The sequence below is a fragment of the Lepisosteus platostomus genome, chromosome 7 (genome assembly GCF_059453375.1).
Source record: "Lepisosteus platostomus isolate fLepPlt1 chromosome 7, fLepPlt1.hap1, whole genome shotgun sequence".
Taxonomy (NCBI): domain Eukaryota; kingdom Metazoa; phylum Chordata; class Actinopteri; order Semionotiformes; family Lepisosteidae; genus Lepisosteus; species Lepisosteus platostomus.
Window position 1 is genome coordinate 26482732 of NC_142617.1, and position 22469 is coordinate 26505200.

The following is a 22469-nucleotide window of genomic DNA, read 5'->3' on the forward strand; positions in this document are numbered from 1 at the left end:
TCAAAACGTGTTTTTCAGCCCGAAATAAACGCGTTTTTCCAGACAACTGAATCCCCATGTAGCAGCAAGGCTCAGAAGAGCCCACACACTCAGATCTTAACCCCAGTGTGCAGAAAGGTTCAAAACGTGTTTTTCAGCAGAAATAAACATGTTTCTGCAAGTTTGGTCAACCCTATGTAAGGTATGGGGCAGTAACAGTACACTTTTCAAAACGTGTTTTTCAGCCCGAAATAAACGTGTTTTTTCAGACAACTGAATCCCCATGTAGCAGCAAGGCTCAGAAGAGCCCACACACTCAGATCTTAACCCCAGTGTGCAGAAAGGTTCAAAACGTGTTTTTCAGCAGAAATAAACATGTTTCTGCAAGTTTGGTCAACCCCATGTAAGTTATGGGGCAGTAACAGTACACTTTTCAAAACGTGTTTTTCAGCCCGAAATAAACGCGTTTTTTCAGACAACTGAATCCCCATGTAGCAGCAAAGCTCAGAAGAGCCCACACACTCAGATCTTAACCCCAGTGTGCAAAAAGGTTCAAAACGTGTTTTTCAGCAGAAATAAACATGTTTCTGCAAGTTTGGTCAACCCCATGTAAGTTATGGGGCAGTAACAGTACACTTTTCAAAACGTGTTTTTCAGCCCGAAATAAACGCGTTTTTTCAGACAACTGAATCCCCATGTAGCAGCAAGGCTCAGAAGAGCCCACACACTCAGATCTTAACCCCAGTGTGCAGAAATGGTCAAGACGTGTTTTTCAGCAGAAATAAACATGTTTCTGCAAGTTTGGTAAACCCCATGTAAGTTATGGGGCAGTAACAGTACACTTTTCAAAACGTGTTTTTCAGTCCGAAATAAACGCGTTTTTTCAGACAACTGAATCCCCATGTAGCAGCAAGGCTCAGAAGAGCCCACACACTCAGATCTTAACCCCAGTGTGCAGTAAGGTTCAAAACGTGTTTTTCAGCAGAAATAAACATGTTTCTGCAAGTTTGGTCAACCCCATGTAAGTTATGGGGCAGTAACAGTACACTTTTCAAAACGTGTTTTTCAGCCCGAAATAAACGCGTTTTTTCAGACAACTGAATCCCCATGTAGCAGCAAGGCTCAGAAGAGCCCACACACTCAGATCTTAACCCCAGTGTGCAGAAAGGTTCAAAACGTGTTTTTCAGCAGAAATAAACATGTTTCTGCAAGTTTGGTCAACCCCATGTAAGGTATGGGGCAGTAACAGTACACTTTTCAAAACGTGTTTTTCAGCCCGAAATAAACGCGTTTTTTCAGACAACTGAATCCCCATGTAGCAGCAAGGCTCAGAAGAGCCCACACACTCAGATCTTAACCCCAGTGTGCAGAAAGGTTCAAAACGTGTTTTTCAGCAGAAATAAACATGTTTCTGCAAGTTTGGTCAACCCCATGTAAGTTATGGGGCAGTAACAGTACACTTTTCAAAACGTGTTTTTCAGCCCGAAATAAACGCGTTTTTTCAGACAACTGAATCCCCATGTAGCAGCAAGGCTCAGAAGAGCCCACACACTCAGATCTTAACCCCAGTGTGCAAAAAGGTTCAAAACGTGTTTTTCAGCAGAAATAAACATGTTTCTGCAAGTTTGGTCAACCCCATGTAAGTTATGGGGCAGTAACAGTACACTTTTCAAAACGTGTTTTTCAGCCCGAAATAAACGCGTTTTTTCAGACAACTGAATCCCCATGTAGCAGCAAGGCTCAGAAGAGCCCACACACTCAGATCTTAACCCCAGTGTGCAGAAAGGTTCAAAACGTGTTTTTCAGCAGAAATAAACATGTTTCTGCAAGTTTGGTCAACCCCATGTAAGGTATGGGGCAGTAACAGTACACTTTTCAAAACGTGTTTTTCAGCCCGAAATAAACGTGTTTTTTCAGACAACTGAATCCCCATGTAGCAGCAAGGCTCAGAAGAGCCCACACACTCAGATCTTAACCCCAGTGTGCAGAAAGGTTCAAAACGTGTTTTTCAGCAGAAATAAACATGTTTCTGCAAGTTTGGTCAACCCCATGTAAGTTATGGGGCAGTAACAGTACACTTTTCAAAACGTGTTTTTCAGCCCGAAATAAACGCGTTTTTTCAGACAACTGAATCCCCATGTAGCAGCAAAGCTCAGAAGAGCCCACACACTCAGATCTTAACCCCAGTGTGCAAAAATGTTCAAAACGTGTTTTTCAGCAGAAATAAACATGTTTCTGCAAGTTTGGTCAACCCCATGTAAGTTATGGGGCAGTAACAGTACACTTTTCAAAACGTGTTTTTCAGCCCGAAATAAACGCGTTTTTTCAGACAACTGAATCCCCATGTAGCAGCAAGGCTCAGAAGAGCCCACACACTCAGATCTTAACCCCAGTGTGCAGAAATGGTCAAGACGTGTTTTTCAGCAGAAATAAACATGTTTCTGCAAGTTTGGTAAACCCCATGTAAGTTATGGGGCAGTAACAGTACACTTTTCAAAACGTGTTTTTCAGTCCGAAATAAACGCGTTTTTTCAGACAACTGAATCCCCATGTAGCAGCAAGGCTCAGAAGAGCCCACACACTCAGATCTTAACCCCAGTGTGCAGTAAGGTTCAAAACGTGTTTTTCAGCAGAAATAAACATGTTTCTGCAAGTTTGGTCAACCCCATGTAAGTTATGGGGCAGTAACAGTACACTTTTCAAAACGTGTTTTTCAGCCCGAAATAAACGTGTTTTTTCAGACAACTGAATCCCCATGTAGCAGCAAGGCTCAGAAGAGCCCACACACTCAGATCTTAACCCCAGTGTGCAAAAAGGTTCAAAACGTGTTTTTCAGCAGAAATAAACATGTTTCTGCAAGTTTGGTCAACCCCATGTAAGTTATGGGGCAGTAACAGTACACTTTTCAAAACGTGTTTTTCAGCCCGAAATAAACGCGTTTTTTCAGACAACTGAATCCCCATGTAGCAGCAAGGCTCAGAAGAGCCCACACACTCAGATCTTAACCCCAGTGTGCAGAAATGGTCAAGACGTGTTTTTCAGCAGAAATAAACATGTTTCTGCAAGTTTGGTAAACCCCATGTAAGTTATGGGGCAGTAACAGTACACTTTTCAAAACGTGTTTTTCAGTCCGAAATAAACGCGTTTTTTCAGACAACTGAATCCCCATGTAGCAGCAAGGCTCAGAAGAGCCCACACACTCAGATCTTAACCCCAGTGTGCAGTAAGGTTCAAAACGCGTTTTTCAGCAGAAATAAACATGTTTCTGCAAGTTTGGTCAACCCCATGTAAGTTATGGGGCAGTAACAGTACACTTTTCAAAACGTGTTTTTCAGCCCGAAATAAACGCGTTTTTTCAGACAACTGAATCCCCATGTAGCAGCAAGGCTCAGAAGAGCCCACACACTCAGATCTTAACCCCAGTGTGCAGTAAGGTTCAAAACGTGTTTTTCAGCAGAAATAAACATGTTTCTGCAAGTTTGGTCAACCCCATGTAAGTTATGGGGCAGTAACAGTACACTTTTCAAAACGTGTTTTTCAGCCCGAAATAAACGCGTTTTTTCAGACAACTGAATCCCCATGTAGCAGCAAGGCTCAGAAGAGCCCACACACTCAGATCTTAACCCCAGTGTGCAGAAAGGTTCAAAACGTGTTTTTCAGCAGAAATAAACATGTTTCTGCAAGTTTGGTCAACCCCATGTAAGTTATGGGTCAGTAACAGTACACTTTTCAAAACGTGTTTTTCAGCCCGAAATAAACGCGTTTTTTCAGACAACTGAATCCCCATGTAGCAGCAAGGCTCAGAAGAGCCCACACACTCAGATCTTAACCCCAGTGTGCAGAAAGGTTCAAAACGTGTTTTTCAGCAGAAATAAACATGTTTCTGCAAGTTTGGTCAACCCCATGTAAGTTATGGGGCAGTAACAGTACACTTTTCAAAACGTGTTTTTCAGCCCGAAATAAACGCGTTTTTTCAGACAACTGAATCCCCATGTAGCAGCAAGTCTCAGAAGAGCCCACACACTCAGATCTTAACCCCAGTGTGCAGTAAGGTTCAAAACGTGTTTTTCAGCAGAAATAAACATGTTTCTGCAAGTTTGGTCAACCCCATGTAAGTTATGGGGCAGTAACAGTACACTTTTCAAAACGTGTTTTTCAGCCCGAAATAAACGCGTTTTTTCAGACAACTGAATCCCCATGTAGCAGCAAGGCTCAGAAGAGCCCACACACTCAGATCTTAACCCCAGTGTGCAGAAAGGTTCAAAACGTGTTTTTCAGCAGAAATAAACATGTTTCTGCAAGTTTGGTCAACCCCATGTAAAGTATGGGGCAGTAACAGTACACTTTTCAAAACGTGTTTTTCAGCCCGAAATAAACGTGTTTTTTCAGACAACTGAATCCCCATGTAGCAGCAAGGCTCAGAAGAGCCCACACACTCAGATCTTAACCCCAGTGTGCAGAAAGGTTCAAAACGTGTTTTTCAGCAGAAATAAACATGTTTCTGCAAGTTTGGTCAACCTCATGTAAGTTATGGGGCAGTAACAGTACACTTTTCAAAACGTGTTTTTCAGCCCGAAATAAACGCGTTTTTTCAGACAACTGAATCCCCATGTAGCAGCAAAGCTCAGAAGAGCCCACACACTCAGATCTTAACCCCAGTGTGCAAAAAGGTTCAAAACGTGTTTTTCAGCAGAAATAAACATGTTTCTGCAAGTTTGGTCAACCCCATGTAAGTTATGGGGCAGTAACAGTACACTTTTCAAAACGTGTTTTTCAGCCCGAAATAAACGCGTTTTTTCAGACAACTGAATCCCCATGTAGCAGCAAGGCTCAGAAGAGACAACACACTCAGATCTTAACCCCAGTGTGCAGAAAGGTTCAAAACGTGTTTTTCAGCAGAAATAAACATGTTTCTGCAAGTTTGGTCAACCCCATGTAAGTTATGGGGCAGTAACAGTACACTTTTCAAAACGTGTTTTTCAGCCCGAAATAAACGCGTTTTTTCAGACAACTGAATCCCCATGTAGCAGCAAGTCTCAGAAGAGCCCACACACTCAGATCTTAACCCCAGTGTGCAGTAAGGTTCAAAACGTGTTTTTCAGCAGAAATAAACATGTTTCTGCAAGTTTGGTCAACCCCATGTAAGTTATGGGGCAGTAACAGTACACTTTTCAAAACGTGTTTTTCAGCCCGAAATAAACGCGTTTTTTCAGACAACTGAATCCCCATGTAGCAGCAAGTCTCAGAAGAGCCCACACACTCAGATCTTAACCCCAGTGTGCAGAAAGGTTCAAAACGTGTTTTTCAGCAGAAATAAACATGTTTCTGCAAGTTTGGTCAACCCCATGTAAGGTATGGGGCAGAAACAGTACACTTTTCAAAACGTGTTTTCAGCCCGAAATAAACGCGTTTTTTCAGACAACTGAATCCACATGTAGCAGCAAGGCTCAGAAGAGCCCACACACTCAGATCTTAACCCCAGTGTGCAGAAAGGTTCAAAACGTGTTTTTCAGCAGAAATAAACATGTTTCTGCAAGTTTGGTCAACCCCATGTAAGTTATGGGGCAGTAACAGTACACTTTTCAAAACGTGTTTTTCAGCCCGAAATAAACGCGTTTTTTCATACAACTGAATCCCCATGTAGCAGCAAGGCTCAGAAGAGCCCACACACTCAGCTCTTATCCCCAGTGTGCAGAAAGGGTCAAAACGTGTTTTTCAGCAGAAATAAACATGTTTCTGCAAGTTTGGTCAACCCCATGTAAGTTATGGGGCAGTAACAGTACACTTTTCAAAACGTGTTTTTCAGCCCGAAATAAACGCGTTTTTTCAGACAACTGAATCCCCATGTAGCAGCAAGGCTCAGAAGAGCCCACACACTCAGATCTTAACCCCAGTGTGCAGAAAGGGTCAAAACGTGTTTTTCAGCAGAAATAAACATGTTTCTGCATGTTTGGTCAACCCCATGTAAGGTATGGGGCAGTAACAGTACACTTTTCAAAACGTGTTTTTCAGCCCGAAATAAACGCGTTTTTTCAGACAACTGAATCCCCATGTAGCAGCAAGGCTCAGAAGAGCCCACACACTCAGATCTTAACCCCAGTGTGCAGAAAGGTTCAAAACGTGTTTTTCAGCAGAAATAAACATGTTTCTGCAAGTTTGGTCAACCCCATGTAAGTTATGGGGCAGTAACAGTACACTTTTCAAAACGTGTTTTTCAGCCCGAAATAAACGCGTTTTTCCAAACAACTGAATCCCCATGTAGCAGCAAGGCTCAGAAGAGCCCACACACTCAGATCTTAACCCCAGTGTGCAGAAAGGTTCAAAACGTGTTTTTCAGCAGAAATAAACATGTTTCTGCAAGTTTGGTCAACCCCATGTAAGGTATGGGGCAGTAACAGTACACTTTTCAAAACGTGTTTTTCAGCCCGAAATAAACGCGTTTTTTCAGACAACTGAATCCCCATGTAGCAGCAAGGCTCAGAAGAGCCCACACACTCAGATCTTAACCCCAGTGTGCAAAAAGGTTCAAAACGTGTTTTTCAGCAGAAATAAACATGTTTCTGCAAGTTTGGTCAACCCCATGTAAGTTATGGGGCAGTAACAGTACACTTTTCAAAACGTGTTTTTCAGCCCGAAATAAACGCGTTTTTTCATACAACTGAATCCCCATGTAGCAGCAAGGCTCAGAAGAGCCCACACACTCAGCTCTTATCCCCAGTGTGCAGAAAGGGTCAAAACGTGTTTTTCAGCAGAAATAAACATGTTTCTGCAAGTTTGGTCAACCCCATGTAAGTTATGGGGCAGTAACAGTACACTTTTCAAAACGTGTTTTTCAGCCCGAAATAAACGCGTTTTTTCAGACAACTGAATCCCCATGTAGCAGCAAGGCTCAGAAGAGCCCACACACTCAGATCTTAACCCCAGTGTGCAGAAAGGTTCAAAACGTGTTTTTCAGCAGAAATAAACATGTTTCTGCAAGTTTGGTCAACCCCATGTAAGTTATGGGGCAGTAACAGTACACTTTTCAAAACGTGTTTTTCAGCCCGAAATAAACGCGTTTTTTCAGACAACTGAATCCCCATGTAGCAGCAAGTCTCAGAAGAGCCCACACACTCAGATCTTAACCCCAGTGTGCAGTAAGGTTCAAAACGTGTTTTTCAGCAGAAATAAACATGTTTCTGCAAGTTTGGTCATCCCCATGTAAGTTATGGGGCAGTAACAGTACACTTTTCAAAACGTGTTTTTCAGCCCGAAATAAACGCGTTTTTTCAGACAACTGAATCCCCATGTAGCAGCAAGTCTCAGAAGAGCCCACACACTCAGATCTTAACCCCAGTGTGCAGAAAGGTTCAAAACGTGTTTTTCAGCAGAAATAAACATGTTTCTGCAAGTTTGGTCAACCCCATGTAAGGTATGGGGCAGTAACAGTACACTTTTCAAAACGTGTTTTTCAGCCCGAAGTAAACGCGTTTTTTCAGACAACTGAATCCCCATGTAGCAGCAAGGCTCAGAAGAGCCCACACACTCAGCTCTTATCCCCAGTGTGCAGAAAGGGTCAAAACGTGTTTTTCAGCAGAAATAAACATGTTTCTGCAAGTTTGGTCAACCCCATGTAAGTTATGGGGCAGTAACAGTACACTTTTCAAAACGTGTTTTTCAGCCCGAAATAAACGCGTTTTTTCAGACAACTGAATCCCCATGTAGCAGCAAGGCTCAGAAGAGCCCACACACTCAGATCTTAACCCCAGTGTGCAGAAAGGTTCAAAACGTGTTTTTCAGCAGAAATAAACATGTTTCTGCAAGTTTGGTCAACCCCATGTAAGTTATGGGGCAGTAACAGTACACTTTTCAAAACGTGTTTTTCAGCCCGAAATAAACGCGTTTTTTCAGACAACTGAATCCCCATGTAGCAGCAAGTCTCAGAAGAGCCCACACACTCAGATCTTAACCCCAGTGTGCAGAAAGGTTCAAAACGTGTTTTTCAGCAGAAATAAACATGTTTCTGCAAGTTTGGTCAACCCCATGTAAGTTATGGGGCAGTAACAGTACACTTTTCAAAACGTGTTTTTCAGCCCGAAATAAACGCGTTTTTTCAGACAACTGAATCCCCATGTAGCAGCAAGTCTCAGAAGAGCCCACACACTCAGATCTTAACCCCAGTGTGCAGTAAGGTTCAAAACGTGTTTTTCAGCAGAAATAAACATGTTTCTGCAAGTTTGGTCAACCCCATGTAAGTTATGGGGCAGTAACAGTACACTTTTCAAAACGTGTTTTTCAGCCCGAAATAAACGCGTTTTTTCAGACAACTGAATCCCCATGTAGCAGCAAGTCTCAGAAGAGCCCACACACTCAGATCTTAACCCCAGTGTGCAGAAAGGTTCAAAACGTGTTTTTCAGCAGAAATAAACATGTTTCTGCAAGTTTGGTCAACCCCATGTAAGGTATGGGGCAGTAACAGTACACTTTTCAAAACGTGTTTTTCAGCCCGAAGTAAACGCGTTTTATCAGACAACTGAATCCCCATGTAGCAGCAAGGCTCAGAAGAGCCCACACACTCAGCTCTTATCCCCAGTGTGCAGAAAGGGTCAAAACGTGTTTTTCAGCAGAAATAAACATGTTTCTGCAAGTTTGGTCAACCCCATGTAAGTTATGGGGCAGTAACAGTACACTTTTCAAAACGTGTTTTTCAGCCCGAAATAAACGCGTTTTTTCAGACAACTGAATCCCCATGTAGCAGCAAGGCTCAGAAGAGCCCACACACTCAGATCTTAACCCCAGTGTGCAGAAAGGTTCAAAACGTGTTTTTCAGCAGAAATAAACATGTTTCTGCAAGTTTGGTCAACCCCATGTAAGTTATGGGGCAGTAACAGTACACTTTTCAAAACGTGTTTTTCAGCCCGAAATAAACGCGTTTTTTCAGACAACTGAATCCCCATGTAGCAGCAAGTCTCAGAAGAGCCCACACACTCAGATCTTAACCCCAGTGTGCAGAAAGGTTCAAAACGTGTTTTTCAGCAGAAATAAACATGTTTCTGCAAGTTTGGTCAACCCCATGTAAGTTATGGGGCAGTAACAGTACACTTTTCAAAACGTGTTTTTCAGCCCGAAATAAACGCGTTTTTTCAGACAACTGAATCCCCATGTAGCAGCAAGTCTCAGAAGAGCCAACACACTCAGATCTTAACCCCAGTGTGCAGAAAGGTTCAAAACGTGTTTTTCAGCAGAAATAAACATGTTTCTGCAAGTTTGGTCAACCCCATGTAAGGTATGGGGCAGTAACAGTACACTTTTCAAAACGTGTTTTTCAGCCCGAAATAAACGCGTTTTTTCAGACAACTGAATCCCCATGTAGCAGCAAGGCTCAGAAGAGCCCACACACTCAGATCTTAACCCCAGTGTGCAGAAAGGGTCAAAACGTGTTTTTCAGCAGAAATAAACATGTTTCTGCAAGTTTGGTCAACCCCATGTAAGTTATGGGGCAGTAACAGTACACTTTTCAAAACGTGTTTTTCAGCCCGAAATAAACGCGTTTTTTCAGACAACTGAATCCCCATGTAGCAGCAAGGCTCAGAAGAGCCCACACACTCAGATCTTAACCCCAGTGTGCAGAAAGGTTCAAAACGTGTTTTTCAGCAGAAATAAACATGTTTCTGCAAGTTTGGTCAACCCCATGTAAGTTATGGGGCAGTAACAGTACACTTTTCAAAACGTGTTTTTCAGCCCGAAATAAACGCGTTTTTTCAGACAACTGAATCCCCATGTAGCAGCAAGGCTCAGAAGAGCCCACACACTCAGATCTTAACCCCAGTGTGCAAAAAGGTTCAAAACGTGTTTTTCAGCAGAAATAAACATGTTTCTGCAAGTTTGGTCAACCCCATGTAAGTTATGGGGCAGTAACAGTACACTTTTCAAAACGTGTTTTTCAGCCCGAAATAAACGCGTTTTTTCAGACAACTGAATCCCCATGTAGCAGCAAGGCTCAGAAGAGCCCACACACTCAGATCTTAACCCCAGTGTGCAGAAAGGTTCAAAGCGTGTTTTTCAGCAGAAATAAACATGTTTCTGCAAGTTTGGTCAACCCCATGTAAGTTATGGGGCAGTAACAGTACACTTTTAAAAACGTGTTTTTCAGCCCGAAATAAACGCGTTTTTTCAGACAACTGAATCCCCATGTAGCAGCAAGGCTCAGAAGAGCCCACACACTCAGATCTTAACCCCAGTGTGCAAAAAGGTTCAAAACGTGTTTTTCAGCAGAAATAAACATGTTTCTGCAAGTTTGGTCAACCCCATGTAAGTTATGGGGCAGTAACAGTACACTTTTCAAAACGTGTTTTTCAGCCCGAAATAAACGCGTTTTTTCAGACAACTGAATCCCCATGTAGCAGCAAGGCTCAGAAGAGCCCACACACTCAGATCTTAACCCCAGTGTGCAGAAAGGGTCAAAACGTGTTTTTCAGCAGAAATAAACATGTTTCTGCAAGTTTGGTCAACCCCATGTAAGTTATGGGGCAGTAACAGTACACTTTTCAAAACGTGTTTTTCAGCCCGAAATAAACGCGTTTTTTCAGACAACTGAATCCCAATGTAGCAGCAAGGCTCAGAAGAGCCCACACACTCAGATCTTAACCCCAGTGTGCAGAAAGGTTCAAAACGTGTTTTTCAGCAGAAATAAACATTTTTCTGCAAGTTTGGTCAACCCCATGTAAGGTATGGGGCAGTAACAGTACACTTTTCAAAACGTGTTTTTCAGCCCGAAATAAACGCGTTTTTTCAGACAACTAAATCCCCATGTAGCATCAAGGCTCAGAAGAGCCCACACACTCAGATCTTAACCCCAGTGTGCAGAAAGGTTCAAAACGTGTTTTTCAGCAGAAATAAACATGTTTCTGCAAGTTTGGTCAACCCCATGTAAGTTATGTTGCAGTAACAGTACACTTTTCAAAACGTGTTTTTCAGCCCGAAATAAACGCGTTTTTTCAGACAACTGAATCCCCATGTAGCAGCAAGGCTCAGAAGAGCCCACACACTCAGATCTTAACCCCAGTGTGCAGAAAGGTTCAAAACGTGTTTTTCAGCAGAAATAAACATGTTTCTGCAAGTTTGGTCAACCCCATGTAAGTTATGGGGCAGTAACAGTACACTTTTCAAAACGTGTTTTTCAGCCCGAAATAAACGCGTTTTTTCAGACAACTGAATCCCCATGTAGCAGCAAGGCTCAGAAGAGCCCACACACTCAGATCTTAACCCCAGTGTGCAGAAAGGTTCAAAACGTGTTTTTCAGCAGAAATAAACATGTTTCTGCAAGTTTGGTCAACCCCATGTAAGGTATGGGGCAGTAACAGTACACTTTTCAAAACGTGTTTTTCAGCCCGAAATAAACGTGTTTTTTCAGACAACTGAATCCCCATGTAGCAGCAAGGCTCAGAAGAGCCCACACACTCAGATCTTAACCCCAGTGTGCAGAAAGGTTCAAAACGTGTTTTTCAGCAGAAATAAACATGTTTCTGCAAGTTTGGTCAACCCCATGTAAGTTATGGGGCAGTAACAGTACACTTTTCAAAACGTGTTTTTCAGCCCGAAATAAACGCGTTTTTTCAGACAACTGAATCCCCATGTAGCAGCAAAGCTCAGAAGAGCCCACACACTCAGATCTTAACCCCAGTGTGCAAAAAGGTTCAAAACGTGTTTTTCAGCAGAAATAAACATGTTTCTGCAAGTTTGGTCAACCCCATGTAAGTTATGGGGCAGTAACAGTACACTTTTCAAAACGTGTTTTTCAGCCCGAAATAAACGCGTTTTTTCAAACAACTGAATCCCCATGTAGCAGCAAGTCTCAGAAGAGCCCACACACTCAGATCTTAACCCCAGTGTGCAGTAAGGTTCAAAACGTGTTTTTCAGCAGAAATAAACATGTTTCTGCAAGTTTGGTCAACCCCATGTAAGTTATGGGTCAGTAACAGTACACTTTTCAAAACGTGTTTTTCAGCCCAAAATAAACGCGTTTTTTCAGACAACTGAATCCCCATGTAGCAGCAAGGCTCAGAAGAGCCCACACACTCAGATCTTAACCCCAGTGTGCAGAAAGGTTCAAAACGTGTTTTTCAGCAGAAATAAACATGTTTCTGCAAGTTTGGTCAACCCCATGTAAGGTATGGGGCAGTAACAGTACACTTTTCAAAACGTGTTTTTCAGCCCGAAATAAACGCGTTTTTTCAGACAACTGAATCCCCATGTAGCAGCAAGGCTCAGAAGAGCCCACACACTCAGATCTTAACCCCAGTGTGCAGAAAGGTTCAAAACGTGTTTTTCAGCAGAAATAAACATGTTTCTGCAAGTTTGGTCAACCCCATGTAAGTTATGGGGCAGTAACAGTACACTTTTCAAAACGTGTTTTTCAGCCCGAAATAAACGCGTTTTTTCAGAAAACTGAATCCCCATGTAGCAGCAAGGCTCAGAAGAGCCCACACACTCAGATCTTAACCCCAGTGTGCAAAAAGGTTCAAAACGTGTTTTTCAGCAGAAATAAACATGTTTCTGCAAGTTTGGTCAACCCCATGTAAGTTATGGGGCAGTAACAGTACACTTTTCAAAACGTGTTTTTCAGCCCGAAATAAACGCGTTTTTTCAGACAACTGAATCCCCATGTAGCAGCAAGGCTCAGAAGAGCCCACACACTCAGATCTTAACCCCAGTGTGCAGAAAGGGTCAAAACGTGTTTTTCAGCAGAAATAAACATGTTTCTGCAAGTTTGGTCAACCCCATGTAAGTTATGGGGCAGTAACAGTACACTTTTCAAAACGTGTTTTTCAGCCCGAAATAAACGCGTTTTTTCAGACAACTGAATCCCCATGTAGCAGCAAGGCTCAGAAGAGCTCACACACTCAGATCTTAACCCCAGTGTGCAGAAAGGTTCAAAACGTGTTTTTCAGCAGAAATAAACATGTTTCTGCAAGTTTGGTCAACCCCATGTAAGGTATGGGGCAGTAACAGTACACTTTTCAAAACGTGTTTTTCAGCCCGAAATAAACGCGTTTTTTCAGACAACTAAATCCCCATGTAGCAGCAAGGCTCAGAAGAGCCCACACACTCAGATCTTAACCCCAGTGTGCAGAAAGGTTCAAAACGTGTTTTTCAGCAGAAATAAACATGTTTCTGCAAGTTTGGTCAACCCCATGTAAGTTATGGGGCAGTAACAGTACACTTTTCAAAACGTGTTTTTCAGCCCGAAATAAACGTGTTTTTTCAGACAACTGAATCCCCATGTAGCAGCAAGGCTCAGAAGAGCCCACACACTCAGATCTTAACCCCAGTGTGCAAAAAGGTTCAAAACGTGTTTTTCAGCAGAAATAAACATGTTTCTGCAAGTTTGGTCAACCCCATGTAAGTTATGTTGCAGTAACAGTACACTTTTCAAAACGTGTTTTTCAGCCCGAAATAAACGCGTTTTTTCAGTCAACTGAATCCCCATGAAGCAGCAAGGCTCAGATGAGCCCACACACTCAGCTCTTATCCCCAGTGTGCAGAAAGGGTCAAAACGTGTTTTTCAGCAGAAATAAACATGTTTCTGCAAGTTTGGTCAACCCCATGTAAGTTATGTTGCAGTAACAGTACACTTTTCAAAACGTGTTTTTCAGCCCGAAATAAACGCGTTTTTTCAGACAACTGAATCCCCATGTAGCAGCAAGGCTCAGAAGAGCCCACACACTCAGATCTTAACCCCAGTGTGCAGAAAGGTTCAAAACGTGTTTTTCAGCAGAAATAAACATGTTTCTGCAAGTTTGGTCAACCCCATGTAAGTTATGGGGCAGTAACAGTACACTTTTCAAAACGTGTTTTTCAGCCCGAAATAAACGCGTTTTTTCAGACAACTGAATCCCCATGTAGCAGCAAGGCTCAGAAGAGCCCACACACTCAGATCTTAACCCCAGTGTGCAGAAAGGTTCAAAACGTGTTTTTCAGCAGAAATAAACATGTTTCTGCAAGTTTGGTCAACCCCATGTAAGGTATGGGGCAGTAACAGTACACTTTTCAAAACGTGTTTTTCAGCCCGAAATAAACGTGTTTTTTCAGACAACTGAATCCCCATGTAGCAGCAAGGCTCAGAAGAGCCCACACACTCAGATCTTAACCCCAGTGTGCAGAAAGGTTCAAAACGTGTTTTTCAGCAGAAATAAACATGTTTCTGCAAGTTTGGTCAACCCCATGTAAGTTATGGGGCAGTAACAGTACACTTTTCAAAACGTGTTTTTCAGCCCGAAATAAACGCGTTTTTTCAGACAACTGAATCCCCATGTAGCAGCAAAGCTCAGAAGAGCCCACACACTCAGATCTTAACCCCAGTGTGCAAAAAGGTTCAAAACGTGTTTTTCAGCAGAAATAAACATGTTTCTGCAAGTTTGGTCAACCCCATGTAAGTTATGGGGCAGTAACAGTACACTTTTCAAAACGTGTTTTTCAGCCCGAAATAAACGCGTTTTTTCAAACAACTGAATCCCCATGTAACAGCAAGTCTCAGAAGAGCCCACACACTCAGATCTTAACCCCAGTGTGCAGTAAGGTTCAAAACGTGTTTTTCAGCAGAAATAAACATGTTTCTGCAAGTTTGGTCAACCCCATGTAAGTTATGGGTCAGTAACAGTACACTTTTCAAAACGTGTTTTTCAGCCCAAAATAAACGCGTTTTTTCAGACAACTGAATCCCCATGTAGCAGCAAGGCTCAGAAGAGCCCACACACTCAGATCTTAACCCCAGTGTGCAGAAAGGTTCAAAACGTGTTTTTCAGCAGAAATAAACATGTTTCTGCAAGTTTGGTCAACCCCATGTAAGGTATGGGGCAGTAACAGTACACTTTTCAAAACGTGTTTTTCAGCCCGAAATAAACGCGTTTTTTCAGACAACTGAATCCCCATGTAGCAGCAAGGCTCAGAAGAGCCCACACACTCAGATCTTAACCCCAGTGTGCAGAAAGGTTCAAAACGTGTTTTTCAGCAGAAATAAACATGTTTCTGCAAGTTTGGTCAACCCCATGTAAGTTATGGGGCAGTAACAGTACACTTTTCAAAACGTGTTTTTCAGCCCGAAATAAACGCGTTTTTTCAGAAAACTGAATCCCCATGTAGCAGCAAGGCTCAGAAGAGCCCACACACTCAGATCTTAACCCCAGTGTGCAAAAAGGTTCAAAACGTGTTTTTCAGCAGAAATAAACATGTTTCTGCAAGTTTGGTCAACCCCATGTAAGTTATGGGGCAGTAACAGTACACTTTTCAAAACGTGTTTTTCAGCCCGAAATAAACGCGTTTTTTCAGACAACTGAATCCCCATGTAGCAGCAAGGCTCAGAAGAGCCCACACACTCAGATCTTAACCCCAGTGTGCAGAAAGGGTCAAAACGTGTTTTTCAGCAGAAATAAACATGTTTCTGCAAGTTTGGTCAACCCCATGTAAGTTATGGGGCAGTAACAGTACACTTTTCAAAACGTGTTTTTCAGCCCGAAATAAACGCGTTTTTTCAGACAACTGAATCCCCATGTAGCAGCAAGGCTCAGAAGAGCTCACACACTCAGATCTTAACCCCAGTGTGCAGAAAGGTTCAAAACGTGTTTTTCAGCAGAAATAAACATGTTTCTGCAAGTTTGGTCAACCCCATGTAAGGTATGGGGCAGTAACAGTACACTTTTCAAAACGTGTTTTTCAGCCCGAAATAAACGCGTTTTTTCAGACAACTAAATCCCCATGTAGCAGCAAGGCTCAGAAGAGCCCACACACTCAGATCTTAACCCCAGTGTGCAGAAAGGTTCAAAACGTGTTTTTCAGCAGAAATAAACATGTTTCTGCAAGTTTGGTCAACCCCATGTAAGTTATGGGGCAGTAACAGTACACTTTTCAAAACGTGTTTTTCAGCCCGAAATAAACGTGTTTTTTCAGACAACTGAATCCCCATGTAGCAGCAAGGCTCAGAAGAGCCCACACACTCAGATCTTAACCCCAGTGTGCAAAAAGGTTCAAAACGTGTTTTTCAGCAGAAATAAACATGTTTCTGCAAGTTTGGTCAACCCCATGTAAGTTATGTTGCAGTAACAGTACACTTTTCAAAACGTGTTTTTCAGCCCGAAATAAACGCGTTTTTTCAGTCAACTGAATCCCCATGAAGCAGCAAGGCTCAGATGAGCCCACACACTCAGCTCTTATCCCCAGTGTGCAGAAAGGGTCAAAACGTGTTTTTCAGCAGAAATAAACATGTTTCTGCAAGTTTGGTCAACCCCATGTAAGTTATGGGGCAGTAACAGTACACTTTTCAAAACGTGTTTTTCAGCCCGAAATAAACGCGTTTTTTCAGACAACTGAATCCCCATGTAGCAGCAAGTCTCAGAAGAGCCCACACACTCAGATCTTAACCCCAGTGTGCAGTAAGGTTCAAAACGTGTTTTTCAGCAGAAATAAACATGTTTCTGCAAGTTTGGTCAACCCCATGTAAGTTATGGGGCAGTAACAGTACACTTTTCAAAACGTGTTTTTCAGCCCGAAATAAACGCGTTTTTTCAGACAACTGAATCCCCATGTAGCAGCAAGGCTCAGAAGAGCCCACACACTCAGATCTTCACCCCAGTGTGCAGAAAGGTTCAAAACGTGTTTTTCAGCAGAAATAAACATGTTTCTGCAAGTTTGGTCAACCCCATGTAAGGTATGGGGCAGTAACAGTACACTTTTCAAAACGTGTTTTTCAGCCCGAAATAAACGCGTTTTTTCAGACAACTGAATCCCCATGTAGCAGCAAGGCTCAGAAGAGCCCACACACTCAGATCTTAACCCCAGTGTGCAGAAAGGTTCAAAACGTGTTTTTCAGCAGAAATAAACATGTTTCTGCAAGTTTGGTCAACCCCATGTAAGTTATGGGGCAGTAACAGTACACTTTTCAAAACGTGTTTTTCAGCCCGAAATAAACGCGTTTTTTCAGACAACTGAATCCCCATGTAGCAGCAAGGCTCAGAAGAGCCCACACACTCAGATCTTAACCCCAGTGTGCAGTAAGGTTCAAAACGTGTTTTTCAGCAGAAATAAACATGTTTCTGCAAGTTTGGTCAACCCCATGTAAGTTATGGGGCAGTAACAGTACACTTTTCAAAACGTGTTTTTCAGCCCGAAATAAACGCGTTTTTTCAGACAACTGAATCCCCATGTAGCAGCAAGTCTCAGAAGAGCCCACACACTCAGATCTTAACCCCAGTGTGCAGAAAGGTTCAAAACGTGTTTTTCAGCAGAAATAAACATGTTTCTGCAAGTTTGGTCAACCCCATGTAAGTTATGGGGCAGTAACAGTACACTTTTCAAAACGTGTTTTTCAGCCCGAAATAAACGTGTTTTTTCAGACAACTGAATCCCCATGTAGCAGCAAGGCTCAGAAGAGCCCACACACTCAGATCTTAACCCCAGTGTGCAAAAAGGTTCAAAACGTGTTTTTCAGCAGAAATAAACATGTTTCTGCAAGTTTGGTCAACCCCATGTAAGTTATGTTGCAGTAACAGTACACTTTTCAAAACGTGTTTTTCAGCCCGAAATAAACGCGTTTTTTCAGTCAACTGAATCCCCATGAAGCAGCAAGGCTCAGATGAGCCCACACACTCAGCTCTTATCCCCAGTGTGCAGAAAGGGTCAAAACGTGTTTTTCAGCAGAAATAAACATGTTTCTGCAAGTTTGGTCAACCCCATGTAAGTTATGGGGCAGTAACAGTACACTTTTCAAAACGTGTTTTTCAGCCCGAAATAAACGCGTTTTTTCAGACAACTGAATCCCCATGTAGCAGCAAGTCTCAGAAGAGCCCACACACTCAGATCTTAACCCCAGTGTGCAGTAAGGTTCAAAACGTGTTTTTCAGCAGAAATAAACATGTTTCTGCAAGTTTGGTCAACCCCATGTAAGTTATGGGGCAGTAACAGTACACTTTTCAAAACGTGTTTTTCAGCCCGAAATAAACGCGTTTTTTCAGACAACTGAATCCCCATGTAGCAGCAAGGCTCAGAAGAGCCCACACACTCAGATCTTAACCCCAGTGTGCAGAAAGGTTCAAAACGTGTTTTTCAGCAGAAATAAACATGTTTCTGCAAGTTTGGTCAACCCCATGTAAGGTATGGGGCAGTAACAGTACACTTTTCAAAACGTGTTTTTCAGCCCGAAATAAACGCGTTTTTTCAGACAACTGAATCCCCATGTAGCAGCAAGGCTCAGAAGAGCCCACACACTCAGATCTTAACCCCAGTGTGCAGAAAGGTTCAAAACGTGTTTTTCAGCAGAAATAAACATGTTTCTGCAAGTTTGGTCAACCCCATGTAAGTTATGGGGCAGTAACAGTACACTTTTCAAAACGTGTTTTTCAGCCCGAAATAAACGCGTTTTTTCAGACAACTGAATCCCCATGTAGCAGCAAGGCTCAGAAGAGCCCACACACTCAGATCTTAACCCCAGTGTGCAAAAAGGTTCAAAACGTGTTTTTCAGCAGAAATAAACATGTTTCTGCAAGTTTGGTCAACCCCATGTAAGTTATGGGGCAGTAACAGTACACTTTTCAAAACGTGTTTTTCAGCCCGAAATAAACGCGTTTTTTCAGACAACTGAATCCCCATGTAGCAGCAAGGCTCAGAAGAGCCCACACACTCAGATCTTAACCCCAGTGTGCAGAAAGGGTCAAAACGTGTTTTTCAGCAGAAATAAACATGTTTCTGCAAGTTTGGTCAACCCCATGTAAGTTATGGGGCAGTAACAGTACACTTTTCAAAACATGTTTTTCAGCCCGAAATAAACGCGTTTTTTCAGACAACTGAATCCCCATGTAGCAGCAAGGCTCAGAAGAGCCCACACACTCAGATCTTAACCCCAGTGTGCAGAAAGGTTCGAAACGTGTTTTTCAGCAGAAATAAACATGTTTCTGCAAGTTTGGTCAACCCCATGTAAGGTATGGGGCAGTAACAGTACACTTTTCAAAACGTGTTTTTCAGCCCGAAATAAACGCGTTTTTTCAGACAACTAAATCCCCATGTAGCAGCAAGGCTCAGAAGAGCCCACACACTCAGATCTTAACCCCAGTGTGCAGAAAGGTTCAAAACGTGTTTTTCAGCAGAAATAAACATGATTCTGCAAGTTTGGTCAACCCCATGTAAGTTATGGGGCAGTAACAGTACACTTTTCAAAACGTGTTTTTCAGCCCGAAATAAACGTGTTTTTTCAGACAACTGAATCCCCATGTAGCAGCAAGGCTCAGAAGAGCCCACACACTCAGATCTTAACCCCAGTGTGCAAAAAGGTTCAAAACGTGTTTTTCAGCAGAAATAAACATGTTTCTGCAAGTTTGGTCAACCCCATGTAAGTTATGTTGCAGTAACAGTACACTTTTCAAAACGTGTTTTTCAGCCCGAAATAAACGCGTTTTTTCAGACAACTGAATCCCCATGTAGCAGCAAGGCTCAGAAGAGCCCACACACTCAGATCTTAACCCCAGTGTGCAGAAAGGTTCAAAACGTGTTTTTCAGCAGAAATAAACATGTTTCTGCAAGTTTGGTCAACCCCATGTAAGGTATGGGGCAGTAACAGTACACTTTTCAAAACGTGTTTTTCAGCCCGAAATAAACGCGTTTTTTCAGACAACTGAATCCCCATGTAGCAGCAAGGCTCAGAAGAGCCCACACACTCAGATCTTAACCCCAGTGTGCAGAAAGGTTCAAAACGTGTTTTTCAGCAGAAATAAACATGTTTCTGCAAGTTTGGTCAACCCCATGTAAGTTATGGGGCAGTAACAGTACACTTTTCAAAACGTGTTTTTCAGCCCGAAATAAACGCGTTTTTTCAGACAACTGAATCCCCATGTAGCAGCAAGGCTCAGAAGAGCCCACACACTCAGATCTTAACCCCAGTGTGCAAAAAGGTTCAAAACGTGTTTTTCAGCAGAAATAAACATGTTTCTGCAAGTTTGGTCAACCCCATGTAAGTTATGGGGCAGTAACAGTACACTTTTCAAAACGTATTTTTCAGCCCGAAATAAACGCGTTTTTTCAGACAACTGAATCCCCATGTAGCAGCAAGGCTCAGAAGAGCCCACACACTCAGATCTTAACCCCAGTGTGCAGAAAGGGTCAAAACGTGTTTTTCAGCAGAAATAAACATGTTTCTGCAAGTTTGGTCAACCCCATGTAAGTTATGGGGCAGTAACAGTACACTTTTCAAAACGTGTTTTTCAGCCCGAAATAAACGCGTTTTTTCAGACAACTGAATCCCAATGTAGCAGCAAGGCTCAGAAGAGCCCACACACTCAGATCTTAACCCCAGTGTGCAGAAAGGTTCAAAACGTGTTTTTCAGCAGAAATAAACATGTTTCTGCAAGTTTGGTCAACCCCATGTAAGGTATAGGGCAGTAACAGTACACTTTTCAAAACGTGTTTTTCAGCCCGAAATAAACGCGTTTTTTCAGACAACTAAATCCCCATGTAGCAGCAAGGCTCAGAAGAGCCCACACACTCAGATCTTAACCCCAGTGTGCAGAAAGGTTCAAAACGTGTTTTTCAGCAGAAATAAACATGTTTCTGCAAGTTTGGTCAACCCCATGTAAGTTATGGGGCAGTAACAGTACACTTTTCAAAACGTGTTTTTCAGCCCGAAATAAACGCGTTTTTTCAGACAACTGAATCCCCATGTAGCAGCAAGGCTCAGAAGAGCCCACACACTCAGATCTTAACCCCAGTGTGCAGAAAGGGTCAAAACGTGTTTTTCAGCAGAAATAAACATGTTTCTGCAAGTTTGGTCAACCCCATGTAAGTTATGGGGCAGTAACAGTACACTTTTCAAAACGTGTTTTTCAGCCCGAAATAAACGCGTTTTTTCAGACAACTGAATCCCCATGTAGCAGCAAGGCTCAGAAGAGCCCACACACTCAGATCTTAACCCCAGTGTGCAGAAAGGTTCAAAACGTGTTTTTCAGCAGAAATAAACATGTTTCTGCAAGTTTGGTCAACCCCATGTAAGGTATGGGGCAGTAACAGTACACTTTTCAAAACGTGTTTTTCAGCCCGAAATAAACGTGTTTTTTCAGACAACTGAATCCCCATGTAGCAGCAAGGCTCAGAAGAGCCCACACACTCAGATCTTAACCCCAGTGTGCAGAAAGGTTCAAAACGTGTTTTTCAGCAGAAATAAACATGTTTCTGCAAGTTTGGTCAACCCCATGTAAGTTATGGGGCAGTAACAGTACACTTTTCAAAACGTGTTTTTCAGCCCGAAATAAACGCGTTTTTTCAGACAACTGAATCCCCATGTAGCAGCAAAGCTCAGAAGAGCCCACACACTCAGATCTTAACCCCAGTGTGCAAAAAGGTTCAAAACGTGTTTTTCAGCAGAAATAAACATGTTTCTGCAAGTTTGGTCAACCCCATGTAAGTTATGGGGCAGTAACAGTACACTTTTCAAAACGTGTTTTTCAGCCCGAAATAAACGCGTTTTTTCAGACAACTGAATCCCCATGTAGCCGCAAGTCTCAGAAGAGCCCACACACTCAGATCTTAACCCCAGTGTGCAGTAAGGTTCAAAACGTGTTTTTCAGCAGAAATAAACATGTTTCTGCAAGTTTGGTCAACCCCATGTAAGTTATGGGTCAGTAACAGTACACTTTTCAAAACGTGTTTTTCAGCCCAAAATAAACGCGTTTTTTCAGACAACTGAATCCCCATGTAGCAGCAAGGCTCAGAAGAGCCCACACACTCAGATCTTAACCCCAGTGTGCAGAAAGGTTCAAAACGTGTTTTTCAGCAGAAATAAACATGTTTCTGCAAGTTTGGTCAACCCCATGTAAGGTATGGGGCAGTAACAGTACACTTTTCAAAACGTGTTTTTCAGCCCGAAATAAACGCGTTTTTTCAGACAACTGAATCCCCATGTAGCAGCAAGGCTCAGAAGAGCCCACACACTCAGATCTTAACCCCAATGTGCAGAAAGGTTCAAAACGTGTTTTTCAGCAGAAATAAACATGTTTCTGCAAGTTTGGTCAACCCCATGTAAGTTATGGGGCAGTAACAGTACACTTTTCAAAACGTGTTTTTCAGCCCGAAATAAACGCGTTTTTTCAGAAAACTGAATCCCCATGTAGCAGCAAGGCTCAGAAGAGCCCACACACTCAGATCTTAACCCCAGTGTGCAAAAAGGTTCAAAACGTGTTTTTCAGCAGAAATAAACATGTTTCTGCAAGTTTGGTCAACCCCATGTAAGTTATGGGGCAGTAACAGTACACTTTTCAAAACGTGTTTTTCAGCCCGAAATAAACGCGTTTTTTCAGACAACTGAATCCCCATGTAGCAGCAAGGCTCAGAAGAGCCCACACACTCAGATCTTAACCCCAGTGTGCAGAAAGGGTCAAAACGTGTTTTTCAGCAGAAATAAACATGTTTCTGCAAGTTTGGTCAACCCCATGTAAGTTATGGGGCAGTAACAGTACACTTTTCAAAACGTGTTTTTC